Source organism: Salvelinus sp. IW2-2015, linkage group LG18, assembly GCF_002910315.2.
Source record: "Salvelinus sp. IW2-2015 linkage group LG18, ASM291031v2, whole genome shotgun sequence".
Lineage (NCBI taxonomy): Eukaryota > Metazoa > Chordata > Actinopteri > Salmoniformes > Salmonidae > Salvelinus > Salvelinus sp. IW2-2015.
In genome coordinates, this window is record NC_036858.1 from 66,340,963 (window position 1) to 66,355,663 (window position 14,701).

Sequence of the window (14,701 nt, forward strand, 5' to 3'; positions counted from 1 at the left end):
GACTCCTGTGGCGGCCGGCGGGCAGTGCGCGCTAACCAAGGAGCCGGGTGCACGGTGTTTCCTCCCGACACATTGCGTCGCTGGCTTCCGGGTTGGAGGCGCGGTGTGTTAAAGAAGCAGTGCGGCTTGGTTGGGTTGTGTTTCGGAGGACGCAAGCCTTCGCACCTTCGTCTGTCCCGAGCCCGTACGGGAGTTGTAGGATGAGACAGATAGTACACTTACTAGGTTTGGATACCAAGGAAAATTGGGAGAGAAATGGGGTAAAAAATAAAATAAAAATAAAATCTTGTAATAAATAATGTGGAAATTTAGCAAGTTGATTGAATTACTAAAGTGTCCCTTGGCGGACAAGCCAGGTAACACCCTAGATATGTAAGAACCTTAGTCGTGAAAAACGCCACTACTGCCATAATTAACTCATCGCTTGAATGCCTCGGAATTTCAATGCGGAGAGAGTAGCTTTTTTATAGTCCTGAATTCGAAAGAGAACCGGAGAACCTCAGTCTACCCCTGAGTCCTTCCTCACATGAAGAAATTCCAAAACATAGGAAGTGAGTGCAACTCTCAGGTCTTTTATTTGCCTCATTGCAAAATTGACCTACAATGAGACAAGCGTCACGGAGATGCTAGACACTACACTAATACAAGCAAGATGTTCACTACAGCGAACTGACTTGTCGCAAGCCGTTTTGGCAGACCTAGATAACTGTTCATGCCGGTAGATCAGTCAGCAATTAATGGGGTGCCCAACAACAGCATCAAAACGTATTATCTAGAGAAAAAATATGCCATTGGATTCCAAAACCGAGCGCAGTAGCCCACTACCTGGCCCATTTGGATGTACAAAGGTGAGACGCTTAATCAATTAATATTACAAATGCATTGCCTCAATCTCTCCGGCTGGAAGTGGAGGAGAGATTGAGATTCATCACTACTTTTTATTTATGAGAGTTGAATGCACCGAGTTGTCTGTCTAAACTACTAGCACAAACAGCTCAGACATCCATGACATACCCCACAAAAAAGACATGGCACAAGAAGGTCTCTTCACAGTCCCCAAGTCCAGAACAGACTATGGGGGCGCAGGCCGACTACTACATAGAGCCATGACATACATGGAACTCTATTCCACATCAAGTAACTGATGCAGCAGTAAAATTACATTTCAAAAAACACCCTTATGGAACAGCGGGGAACTGTGACACAACACCAACACTCTGACCAACACAATGCCACACACACACACACACACACCACACACAACACACACACACCACACACACACACACAACACACACACACACACACCACGACACGGCAGAAGAAATACAACACCGTGCCGACTTACGGCGATAATCACCACATGGAACTAGTTCTACTTGTTTAGTGGACACCCTTCGTGGTACGATCTGCAATGCCTCTTTCATCCAAGCTACATCAAATCCATGGCCCCCACACACACACACACACACACACACACACACACACACACACACACACACACACACACACACGATAACATACACACCTTATATACACATGGATTTAGTACTGTAGATATGTGGTAGTGGTGGAATAGGGGCCTGAGGGCACATAGTGTGTTGTTAAATCTGTGAATATATTGTAAAGTTTTTAAAATTGTTTAAACTGCCTTCATTTTGCTCGACCCCAGGAAGAGTAGCTGGCAGCAGCTAATGGGGATCCATAATAAATACTAATACAAACACATGATTCTCTTTGTCCTTTTACAAATAATTGTATTCTTTAATAGAATACTTGAAAAATAAATGTTATGTTTGAAAATAAATACTTTGTTGCCAACTTCAGTCAGMAGATGGCGATGTGTGTCTTTCAGGCAATACTGCCATTGTAATGTAATAATCTAGTAGACGGGACGCTTATGTCACAATCGTTTATCCACCATTCATTTTTCCCATAGGGGATTTTTAAAGAACTTTAAACCTATACGGGATCAGTGTCCCCCCCCCTCTAGACGGTTGAGCTAGCGTAGGCTAATGTGATTAGCATGAGATTGTAAGTAACAAGAACCTTTCCCAGGACATAGACACATCTGATATGGCCAGAAAGCTTCAATTATTTTTAATCTAACTGCACTGTCCAATTTACTGTAGCTATTACAGTGAAATAATGCCATGCTATTGTTTGATGAGAGTGCACAGTTATAAACTTGAAAATGAATTAATAAACCAATTGGGCACATTTGGGCAGTCTTGATACAAAATGTTGAACAGAAATGCAATGGTTCATTGAATCAGTCTAAGACTTTGCACATACACTGCTGCCATCTAGTGGCCAAAATCTAAATTGCGCCTAACCTGGAATAGTACACTATGGCCTTTCTCTTGCATTTAAAAGATGATGCAAAAAAAATGTTTTTTTTTCTTTGTGTTATCTTTTACCAGATCTAAAGAGTTATAGTCCCCTACATTAATTTCACATTTCCACAAACTTCAAAGTGTTTCCTTTCAAATGGTATGAAGAATATGCATATCCTTGCTTCAGATCCTGAGCTACCGGCAGTTAGATTTGGGTCATTTTTGRGRGGRGGRWTTGAAAAAAARGGGGTCCGATCCTTATTAAGGACTGTGTTTCGTGTAGGCGTGACCCTGGTGTGACGTTTTGATAACCGTGTAAGTCTCTATGACACCTCCACTGTGGGGCTTTATTTCCTTTTAAGGAACCATTATGAATATTCCCTCCCTTCTTATACACCCAGTGTATGCGAGTTCTGTGGGGGGATCGAAAGTGATTATTCATTTGAGGACCAAGCCCGCAAGGTGACCGAGAGTGGAAAGCCCTGATTTGTGTGTAATTGTGTGAGGTTCAATCATTATTCTAATATTAAATTATGAGTCAAAGTGCCTTAAAAGACAGTAAAACGTAGCCTACCGATTGCAAGGTGCAGCCTGTGTCCAAAACATTAGAGTCTGGTCCAGTCATTCAATGTGATGGCTTTTAACCTTTTTGTTATCGTGACGTTATGCACACTGGCTGCTCCTCATTCAGGCTTCTGATGTATCCTACTGTAGGGCTTGGTTGTTCTAGATTAAAGGTCTGTTGTATCCTACTGTAGGGCTTGGTTGTTCTACTAGATCAAAGGTCTGTTGTATCCTACTGTAGGGCTTGGTTGTTCTACTAGATTAAAGGTCTGTTGTATCCTACTGTAGGGCTTGGTTGTTCTAGATTAAAGGTCTGTTGTATCCTACTGTAGGGCTTGTTGTTCTCTAGATTAAAGGTCTGTTGTATCCTACTGTAGGGCTTGGTTGTTCTACTAGATCAAAGTCTGAGTGTATCCTACTGTAGGGCTTGGTTGTTCTACTAGATTAAAGGTCTGTTGTATCCTACTGTAGGGCTTGGTTGTTCTAGATTAAAGGTCTGTTGTATCCTACTGTAGGGCTTGGTGTTCTACTAGATTAAAGGTCTGTTGTATCCTACTGTAGGGCTTGGTTGTTCTACTAGATCAAAGGTCTGTTGTATCCTACTGTAGGGCTTGGTTGTTTCTAGATTAAAGGTCTGTGTATCCTACTGTAGGGCTTGGTTGTTCTACTAGATTAAAGGTCTGTTGTATCCTACTGTAGGGCTTGGTTGTTCTAGATCAAGGTCTGTTGTATCCTACTGTAGGGCTTGGTTGTTCTAGATAAAGGTCTGATGTATCCCACTGTAGGGCTTGGTGTTTCTAGATCAAAGGTCTGTTGTATCCTACTGTAGGCTTGGTGTTCTACTAGATCAAGGTCTGTGTTATCCTACTGTAGGGCTTGGTTGTTCTACTAATTAAAGGTCTGTTGTATCCTACTGTAGGGCTTGGTTGTTCTAATGATAGGTCTGTTGTATCCTACTGTAGGGCTTGGTTGTTCTAGATTAAAGGTCTGTTGTATCCTACTGTAGGGCTTGGTTGTTCTACTAGATCAAAGGTCTGTTGTATCCTACTGTAGGCTTGGTTGTTCTACTAGATCAAAGGTCTGTTGTATTCTACTGTAGGGCTTGGTTGTTCTAGATTAAAGGTCTGATGTGTCCCACGTAGGGCTTGGTAGTTCTAGATTGAAGGTCTGTTGTATCTACTGTAGGGCTTGGTTGTTCACTAGATCAAAGGTCTATGTATCCTACTGTAGGGCTCGGTTGTTCTACTAGATTAAAGGTCTGTTGTATCCTACTGTAGGGCTTGGTTGTTCTAAGATTAAAGGTCTGTTGTATCCTACTGTAGGGCTTGGTTGTTCTACTAGATTAAAGGTCTGTTGTATCCTACTGTAGGGCTTGGTTGTTACTAGATTCAAAGGTCTGTTGTATCCTACTGTAGGGCTTGGTTGTTTCTAGATTAAAGGTCTGATGTATCCTACTGTAGGGCTTGGTTGTTCTACTAGATATTAAAGGTCTGTTGTATCCTACTGTAGGGCTTAGTTGTTCTAGATCAAAGGTCTGTTGTATCCTACTGTAGGGCTTGGTTGTTCTAGATTAAAGGTCTGATGTGTCCACTGTAGGGCTTGGGTTTCTAGATCAAAGGTCTTTGTATCCTACTGTAGGATTGGTAGTTTCTACTAGATCAAAGGTCTGTTGTATCCTACTGTAGGGCTTGGTTGTTCTACTAGATTAAAGGTCTGTTGTATCCTACTGTAGGGCTTGGTTGTTCTAGATTAAAGGTCTGTTTGTATCCTACTGTAGGGCTTGGTTGTTCTAGATTAAAGGTCTGTTGTATCCTACTGTAGGGCTTGGTGTTTCTACTAGATCAAAGGTCTGTTGTATCCTACTGTAGGGCTTGGTTGTTCTACTATATCAAAGGTCTGTTGTATTCTACTGTAGGGCTTGGTTGTTCTAGATTAAAGGTCTGATGTTCCCACTGTAGGGCTTGGTAGTTCTAGATTGAAGGTCTGTTGTATCCTACTGTAGGGCTTGGTTGTTCTACTAGATCAAAGGTCTGATGTATCCTACTGTAGGGCTTGGTTGTTCTACTAGATTAAAGGTCTGTTGTATCCTACTGTAGGGCTTGGTTGTTCTAGATTAAAGGTCTGTGTATCCTACTGTAGGGCTTGGTTGTTCTACTAGATTAAAGGTCTGTTGTATCCTACTGTAGGGCTTGGTTGTTCTACTAGATCAAAGGTCTGTTGTATCCTACTGTAGGGCTTGGTTGTTCTAGATTAAAGGTCTGATGTATCCTACTGTAGGGCTTGGTTGCTACTAGATTAAAGGTCTGTTGTATCCTACTTAGGGCTTAGTTGTTCTAGATCAAAGTCTGTTGTATCCTACTGTAGGGCTTGGTTGTTCTAGATTAAAGGTCTGATGTGTCCCACTGTAGGGCTTGGTAGTTCTAGATCAAAGGTCTGTTGTATCCTACTGTAGGACTTGGTAGTTCTACTAGATCAAAGGTCTTTGTTGTATCCTACTGTAGGGCTTTTGTTGTTCTACTAGATTAAAGGTCTGTTGTATCCTACTGTAGGGCTTGGTTGTTCTAGATTAAAGGTCTGTTGTATCCTACTGTAGGGCTTGGTTGTTCTACTAGATCAAAGGTCTGTTGTATCCTACTGTAGGGCTTGGTTGTTCTACTAGATCAAAGTCTGTGTATCCTACTGTAGGGCTTGGTTGTTCTTACTAGATCAAAACTGTAGGGCTTGGTTCCCTACTAGATCAAAGGTCTGTTGTATCCTACTGTAGGGCTTGGTTGTTCTACTAGATTACAGGCCGGGGCAACTCCAGTCCTCGAGGTGCCTGAGTGGTGTCACACTTTTTCCCCCATCCCCAGCAAACACACCTTATTTAAGCTAATTGCATTTTTAACTGAAGATCATGATTAGTTGATTATTAGGTGATTAGGTGTGTTAGCTGATTGGCTCAAATCCATTAAGAAGAAAATAAATGCCACAAAGTATCTTTTAACAAGGCACACCTGTTATTTGAAATGCATTCCAGGTGACTACCTCATGAAGCTGGTTGAGAGAAGGCTCGCGTCAAAAGCATTTCGCTACACTACAAGCATTTCACTACACTCGCAATCTGCTAACCATGTGTATGTGACCAATAAAATTTGATTTGAGAATGCCAAGAGTGTGCAAAGCTATCATCAAGGCAAAGGGTGGCTTCTTTTGAAGAATCTAAAGTATAAAATATATTTTGATTTGTTTAACACTTTTTTTGTTACTACATGATTCCATGTTTGTTATTTTATAGTTTTGATTTCATCACTATTCTACAATGTAGAAAATAGTAAAAATTATTGAATGAGAAGGTGTGTCCAAACATTTGACTTGTACTGTACCTTGTCCATAATGTAGAGGCCTATGGGATATTCAATGAAGAGGTTAGGGTGGAAGATGGTAAATGTGATCTGCATAACATACCAATACCAATTGACATACCTTTGTATGCCTCCTCGTCTGTATACCTACAGACACAAACGTGAGCCGTTCAGTCATCTGCACCCAATACAGCTAGCCTTCAACATATTATAATCTCTTTGTTGATTGATATCAATTGAATTTAGTTCATTTTCTGTTTTAGAGGGGCCCCGTGTTGAGGATCAGCATGGCTACAGACGTAAGTGATACGGAGCGGTAGTTATTTAGGCAGGTTACCTTCACTTTCTTGGGCACAGGGACAATGGTGATCTGCTTGAAACATGTAGGTATTACAGACTTGGTCAGGGAGGTGTTGAAAATGTCAGTGAGAACCCTTGTCAGGTGGTCCGCGCATGCTCTGAGTACACGTCCTGGTAATCCGTCTGGCCCCGCAGCCTTGTGAATGTTGACCTGTTTAAAGGTCTTGCTCACATCGGCTACGGAGAGCGTGATCACACAGTCGTCCGGAACACCTGGTGCTCTCATGCATGCTTCAGTGTTGCTTGCCTTGAAGTGAGCATTAAAGGCATTTAGCTCATCTGGTAGGCTCATGTCATTGGGGAGCAGCTTGCAAGCCCTGCCCCATCCGACGAGCGTCAGAGCCGGTGTAGTAGGATTCAGTCTTAATCCTGTATTGACGCTTTGCCTGTTTGATGGTTCGTCTGAGGGAATAGCAGGATTTCTTATAAGCGTCCGGAATACTTGTCCCGCTCCTTGAAAGTGGCAGCTCTAGCCTTTAGCTCGGTGCGGATGTTGCCTGTAATCCATGGCTTCTGGTTGGGATATGTACGCAAGGTCACTGCGGGGATGACTTTGTCGATGCACTTATTGATGAAGCCGGTGACTGAGGTGGTGTACTCCTCAATGCCATTAGATGAATCCCAATACATATTCCAGTCTGTGCAAAACAGTCCYGTAGTGTAGCATCCGCGTCATCTGACCACTTCCGTATTGAGCGAGTCACTGGTACTTCCTGCTTTAGTTTTTGCATGTAAGCAGGAATCAGGAGGATAGAATTATGGTCAGATTTGCCAAATGAAGGGCGAGGGAGAGCTTTGTATACGTCTCTGTGTAGAGTATAGGTGGTCCAGAGTACTTTTTCCTCTGGTTGCACATGTGACATGCTGGTAGATATTAGGTAAAACAGATTTAAGTTTGCCTGCATTAAAGTCACTGGCCACTAGGAGCACCACTTCTGAATGGGGGGCGGGGGTGCGTTGCTGAGGAATATTTCTGTCTGTAATAAAGCCCTATTGTGGGGAAAAACTCATTCTGATTGGCTGGGCCTGGCTCCCCAGTGGGTGGGCCTATGCCCTCCCAAGCCCACCCATGGCTGCACCCCTGCCCAGTCAGGTGAAATCCATAGATTAGGGCCTAATACATTTATTTAAATTGACTGATTTCCTTCTATGATCTGTAACTCAGTAAAATCTTTGAAATTGTTACATGTTGCGTTTATATTTTTGTTCAGTGTATATTGAAAGCAGGTGCTTCCACACAGGTGAGTCAATGTGCTACACGAGGTACCAGAATCTCACAGTATCCCTTTAAAGCTACAGTATATCACCAATGTATCAAATGCAGCATATGACATTGATTGAAATACAGTAGTCCACAATATCTATTATTATAGAGCTCTGTTCAGCCTATAAACATGACATTATCTATTATTAAAGAGCTCTGCTCAGCCTAAAAACATGACATTCCATGAGAGCAAGATTCTAGTTGGAATCTGATTTAGATTTAACCTCCTAGCAAGAGAATTGTGGAGGTTTCATTCAGGTCTCTATTTAAATAAACACTCTGTTTTTGGCAGGAGAAAGACCAGACTCAGAGGAACCAGAGACGTCCAACCCAGCAAGACGACACCACTGCTCCCACTGTGGAAAGGGTTTTAACCAGTTAGGGGACCTGAAACAACATGAGAGGACACACACAGGCGATAAACCTTTCCAATGCTCCCAGTGTGTAGAGTTTTTCCTCTCGCAAAGATTGCGTACAGATGTAGGATCTTAGTTCTATCACTCTTCCTGTGCAGCAGTACATTCAAACTTGTAGTTTATTCACAGTTTAAAAAGGCTTCCAAAGTTTGTAATTTCCATTTAAAATGTCAGACTTAATTTGCCCTAACGTAAAATGCATCAATCCCTACAAAAAAAAGTGTAATGAATTATAATCAGCATAATAATTCACATTTCCTGTTGTTGCAGGATTATTTTCCTGCTGTACGCAGAAACTCTGGCTACGTTAATATTTTCCCCATGTGCACTGTATTTTAAATCAAATAAAATTGTATTTCTCACATACATCCGAAACTGCAACAGGGTGTTAGAACTTAGCCCAAATGCTTACCTAATGGCCCTTTCCCAACAGGTGAGACTTTACCCTGAAATGCTTACTAATGAGCCTTTCCCAACAGGTGTAGACTTTACCCTGAAGCTTACTAATGAGCCCTTTCCAACAGGTTGTAGACTTTTACCCTGAAATGCTTACTAATGAGCCCTTTCCCAACAATGTGAAAAAAAAAAATAAAAAGGAAATAGCAACACAAAATAACAATAAGGAGGTTATATACAGAAGTACCTGTACAGAGTCAATGTGCAGGGGTACGAGGTAGTTGAGGTAATATGTACATGTAGGTAGGGGTAAAAGTAACTAGGCAGATGACAGACACCATTTTAATTTACTTTATCAGATATGTTTATTTAAAAAATACTAACATTTCAAATCATTGTGTTTGCAAATACAAACAAACATGTTGTGGGCTAATGAAGGATGCCACTTCACACATGCAGCACAGAGGCCTTTTAATAAAATTGTCTTTATCAATAGGCAGTGAAGGAAACAGTTAATTGTCATGGAAACCAAAACCATTTATTTATATCAATCAAATAAACCTTCTGTAGTACACTGCAGCTATTCTTCACTACTGTCCAAAAACCACAGTCGACTGCAATTACTGGCACTTGTACTCGCAGTTTCAAAACGGCAATCTTTTTTGTAGGGAAGACGACATTTTTACGGTTATTTATGCCACATAGCCTAGATTTTTTCAGGTAACGTCTTTGATGTCGTGCAAAAAATGAAATGTGGCACTGATTCGCCCGACCATTGATGAAGACTTTGGATTGACTTTCCGAGGATGTCCATTTGCAACAGTCACGCTATTTAAGCCCCCCTGCTGAAAAATGGGTTTTGTCATTTCAACAACAAAAACATGAATACAAAATAAATGTGATGACGGTTAAGATCAACTTGGAAAACTGATTGGTGATTAAAACCACAAACTTAAAATCCAATGAAGGTGAAATGTTTTGTTGATTTCTGTTGAATTCACATTATTAGACCAATTTAACCCAAATGTAAATCAAAACTCAAGTTGAAATGACGTCTGTCCCAGTGGGCTGGTTTGAATTAGCTGCAGATCAACATTTCACCTTCGAGAACATAACTCTACGACGAGGATCCATGTTTAGCAGAAATGGAGGCGAGTAGTGCGACGAAATGGAGAAAAAGGTTTGGGCTGAGGCAACGCGTACAGACATCTGAATGCAATAGTTGGAAATAACCTGGATGAGAATGGGCAATTGGCTGTCAGTTCTGTGATGATATATATTTTTAATTGCCCGTATTTAACTCAGGCAATTAAGAACAATTTCTTATTTACAATTGACCGCAAACATGGGCCACATGTGAGCCGCCATGGAACTTCCGACACAACGGCGTTCTCGTGATACAGCTTCGGAACGAATCCAAGGGGTCTGTAGTGACGCCTCTAGCACTGCGAATGCAACCCTCCTGCGCCACTACAAAAAACTACTGGGCAGCGGCGGGATTCGAACCCGCGCCTCCGAAGAGACTGGAGCCTTAATCCAGCGCCTTAGACCGCTCGGCCACGCTACCGATGAACGTTTTCACTTTCAATATGACTGAAGATATTGACATCCATAAAAAACGGATAATTCCGGCTTTTATAAACTCCACAGAGGGTAATAGTGTATATAGAAGAAATGTGGTAAAACCTTAATTTGAAATRATTTGTTATGACATTGTTTGACAGAATCCTCTTTGCGTCACCCAATTCAGACAGCAGATGGCCAAGTGAGTAATTCTTACGTGACGTATAATCTAGTGGACGGGATGCTAAGAAGAGCAACACGGCTACTTATTCATCCACCTCGATAGCTTGCTAGGCAACATAAAGCCAAAATATTGAAACTCTTTAGACCATTCTTGTGTATATTAGTCTCAGTGTTTTAAACACAATTATGTTAACGTATCAACTGCTTAATTGTAACGTTATTTGCATGTTAAATGTGTTAACTTGTTAAGATTGATACTGAGCCCGGCATGCTAATGCTAACCAGCTAATGCTAGCTAGCTAACTAATATCCCCGACCATGAGCTCACTAAGCTACTTCTCCCCTGCTAAAGAAGATGAGGTCTGCTGGACGCAGAAAGAAGCTCTGGGACTGAACATTGTCGTAAAAGAGGAGGTTATTACAGTGAWAGGAGAGGAAGAAGCTTTCAGAATGAAAAAGGARGAAGAGGAGGCTATCACATTGAAAGAAGAGGAGGARCATTTTGGAGTGGAGGGAGTAACGGCTGTCACAGTGGAAAAAGAGGAGGTAGAAGCTTTCAGAATGAAAAAGGAGGAAGAGGAGGCTATCACATTGAAAGAAGAGGAGGGTGTTATAGTGAAAGAAGAGAAAGAACCTTTTGGAGTGAAAGAGGAAGAGGGGATACAGGCTGTCACCGTGGAAGAGGAGGTAGAAGCTTTCAGAATGAAAAAGGAGGCAGAGGCGGCTGTTAGAGTGAAAGACGAACCTTTTTGGGAGGAAGACGAGGCTGTCTCAATAAAAGAGAAGGTAGAAGACGTTCTGGGAGTGAAAGAGGAGACAGAATATCTGATTAACACCAGTGAGTACTGTCTAAAAACAACTCTGCAGTTGTTGAACTAATGTTTTTAAGGGGCATTCTACTGAAGTTCTACACTCGAATATGTTGTTCAGTACTGGAGGAATTGATAAAGGGGCCATCTGCGATTGGTACATGCATTTTTCTTTACTTTAAAATGATTGATATTTTATTGTCCATTTACATCTAAATTAATTTAGTTTAGTCAGCGGGTAAACATCTTTCCACACTGGGTGCTGTCTCCCAAGCTGGGCTCACTYTCTCAGAGGAAGAGAACATTTATAATTTTTCTGGATAGGCCAGAAAATGTGACATGTTACTCCCTATGTAAATGTGGGGTGTGAAACCTGCCAGTTGAAGTCAGCTCCGCTGAGAGTGGAAACAGAGAGCAGAGAAATGGGKCTTTCTGCCAAAATAAGGTACGGGAACTTATGAAATTCACCGAGCTCTTTGTACACCACAAATGTCACCCGGAACCAGTCCACAACTTCACGTTTAAAAGCAGAGGAGAAGTCCAAGAAACTGATGACACATAAGAGAGAGTTGTAGCCATTGATTCTACAGCTAAGGCTATTTGCTCAAGGATAGAAGAGTGCCTATGGACTTGGTCAGGTCTCAATGGAGCTTGAGGAGCGACACTCTCTCAATGCTCTCTCCTCTAATGAATATTAGCTCAGAAGTATAGTGGAGCTCCTGCACCTTAAATATAAACAGTACCAGCACCCAAAATGAGTACCGAACCTATTTCCAGTCCAAGTCAAAGCACTGATAAGAGTAATCAGGTAGGCCTTTTTTAGGACGTTTCCACTGGATCAGAGCCATCGACATTTTTCCCTTTCACGCTGAGTGGTTAATCGAAAGGGAGCGAGCTGGAAAGATTTTTATATACATTGAGAACTATTTGTCATTCTCAATGGATTGTAAAAACATAATTTGTTTGCTTGCTGTTTTAGGGAAGATAACATTACATTGAGAAGCTCACAGGTCAATAGTGGTGGTTGCGTTAAGCCAATCAGAAATACTGTCAAATTGGCAGCAGAGAGAGGTGAATTGTGCGTCTGCGCGCTGCATAGTTAATCCGAACGTTGCATTGGCCATGCAGCATTTACGGTGATACGCCTTGCAGAAGTAAGGGCATCATCTTTTGCGCTCCGTGGAGCAGTGCAGAGCTGTTTGTCAAGGAAGTTGTCCAAGGAAGTGAGTTTGTTTTTGTAACAGGAACTGCTACTGCTGACCACACTGCTCAGCGAGAGCCTATAAGGAGAAATGTCGCATCAAGCCTCTTTCCATCTTCTCATTGGTTTATAGAAGCAGGTACCCACGTGCCATCTCCTCATTGGTTCATACCCACGTGGGGTGATTGAAAGATGAAATGTTTTGCCGGTTGTCGTGGTAATACTATGAAAGAGTAGATGCCAATCACCATTATAAGTTCAAAGATGAAAAAGCCTGGAAGGAGGAGAGATGACTCGAAACGATTCGTTGGCCGTTTATGTGTGGATTAATTGTCGGAGTAGAGGACCTTGTGCATTTCAGGTAAAATAACAACTCAATGTTTTATCCAGGACAAATTAGCTAGCAAGCTAACTAGCTAAATGCCATACATTTTAATGCTTTTCGACCTGTCCCAAATTAATGTCATTGGCAGAGGTTTGTTTTGATATTTTAACCTGCGTTGTCGTGATCGCGTTTGGTTGTGGGGGGACAAAATACATTTATGCACGACAGAGCACGATGGCGCACGCGCGCGCAGCCGGTTTGGGTTCCGTGTAAGAGGATGGTCCCCCCCCCCTAAAAAACAGTACAAACTTCAAAGTGTTTTCTTTCCAATGTACCATTATATGCATTCCTGGTTTCAGGACCTGAGCTACAGTCAGTTTACTTTGGGCATGTCATTCAGGCAGGAAGTGGAGAAAAAAGGGGGCCTATGCCTAGGGCATGTGCGAGCACACTCGTCCGGTTCACCTAGCTGAGTTAAAGCAAAATAATATCAAAAATAAATTCAATATTCTATTTAAACTTTGTTTATGTTATCCATTTGATGTCAATAATAGTGAATTTGGATTTACTTCCAAAGTCAATAATTGAAACCAACCTAATTTAATCAGACATCCACCATTCCATCGATGCCGTTGCTAACCCCATATCAATGTGGATGTGGAGCTATCAGATAGATTATAGAGCTAGATCAGATTTGGATAAATTCCTTACAACTCCTAAGAAGTAGATCAGATTTGGATGTCATTTTGATCAATAAGGATGTCTAGCTGAATAAGAAGTCATAAATCTAGATCAGATTAGGATTCATATAACAGCACAACACATTGTAAAGTTCAATAGATTTTTATTAGCTACAGTTCCTCTACAGCCACTCTACTCAGATCAACCTATAAAACTTAATAGGAAGTTTCATCATGTGGACTTCGAACATGTCTGTCTAACTAAACACTGTCTTTGGCAGGAGAGAGAGTCAGACTCTCACGTTGACAGCGGTAAGAGTCCTTCAGGGGATCCAGACCAGCGACGTCCAAACCAGCTGGACTACATACACACTGCTCCCAGTGTGGAAAGAGTTTTAACCATTTAGGGAACCTGAAAAACGCACGGGAGGACAATCAGGAGAGAAGCCGTACCACTGCTCCCTGTGTGGAAAGAATCACCCATTCAGGGAGCTTGAAAGCACATACGAAAATACACACAGGGGGAAGCCTTACATTGCTCAGTGGCGGAAAGAGATTTATCCAGTTAGGGAACCTGGATCACATGAAGAACTCACACAGAAGTAAAGAGCTTTTCACTGTTCTCATTGTGAAAAGACTTTTAAGAATTTAGGGAACCTGAAAGTGCATGAGAAATGCCATACAGGGGGAAACTTTTCCGCTGCTCCCAGTGCGGAATGATATTTACCCACGTTTAGGCACCTGACAGACCACGAGGTACACACCAGGGAAGATGCCTTACCACTGCTCCCAGTGTGGAAAGACATATTTCACGTCACATGCACTTAGTCTTCTGAGAGAACACACACAGTGCTCCCGCCCTTATCTCATATTTTTGACTGAAAATTTGTTTTGTTTATGCCACAAAATCAAATTGTAAGAAGTAATAACTCAACAACAACAAAAAATGTTCCCTCTGTTTCTTCTTGAAAAAACATTAAACAATATATTTAACTTAAATTCCTATTACTAACAACTGAAATAAGAACTTCCAATAATATTTTTCCAATCAAGTTACAGAGCTCTACCAGGCGGTTGAGAAGTCAAGAGGGTCATACCTACAGTGGACTTCTAACACCTGCATTGCTTGCTCTGTTGGGGTTTAGGCTGGGTTTCTTGTACCACTTTGAGATATTAGTGATGTTACGAGGGCTGATAAAATAAACCTTGACTTTGATTTACAATGAACACATTTAGAATGGCATATTTTTGCATGGATTA

At 41.7% G+C, this 14,701-nt stretch overlaps 1 non-coding gene across 1 annotated transcript; it reads right to left on the reverse strand.

Moving 5' to 3' along the window:
* Window positions 1–10,165: 10,165 nt before the first annotated feature.
* Window positions 10,166–10,247, reverse strand: trnal-aag (transfer RNA leucine (anticodon AAG)). The gene has a single exon. It is a non-coding gene; the product is annotated as a tRNA-Leu (tRNA).
* Window positions 10,248–14,701: the final 4,454 nt, after the last annotated feature.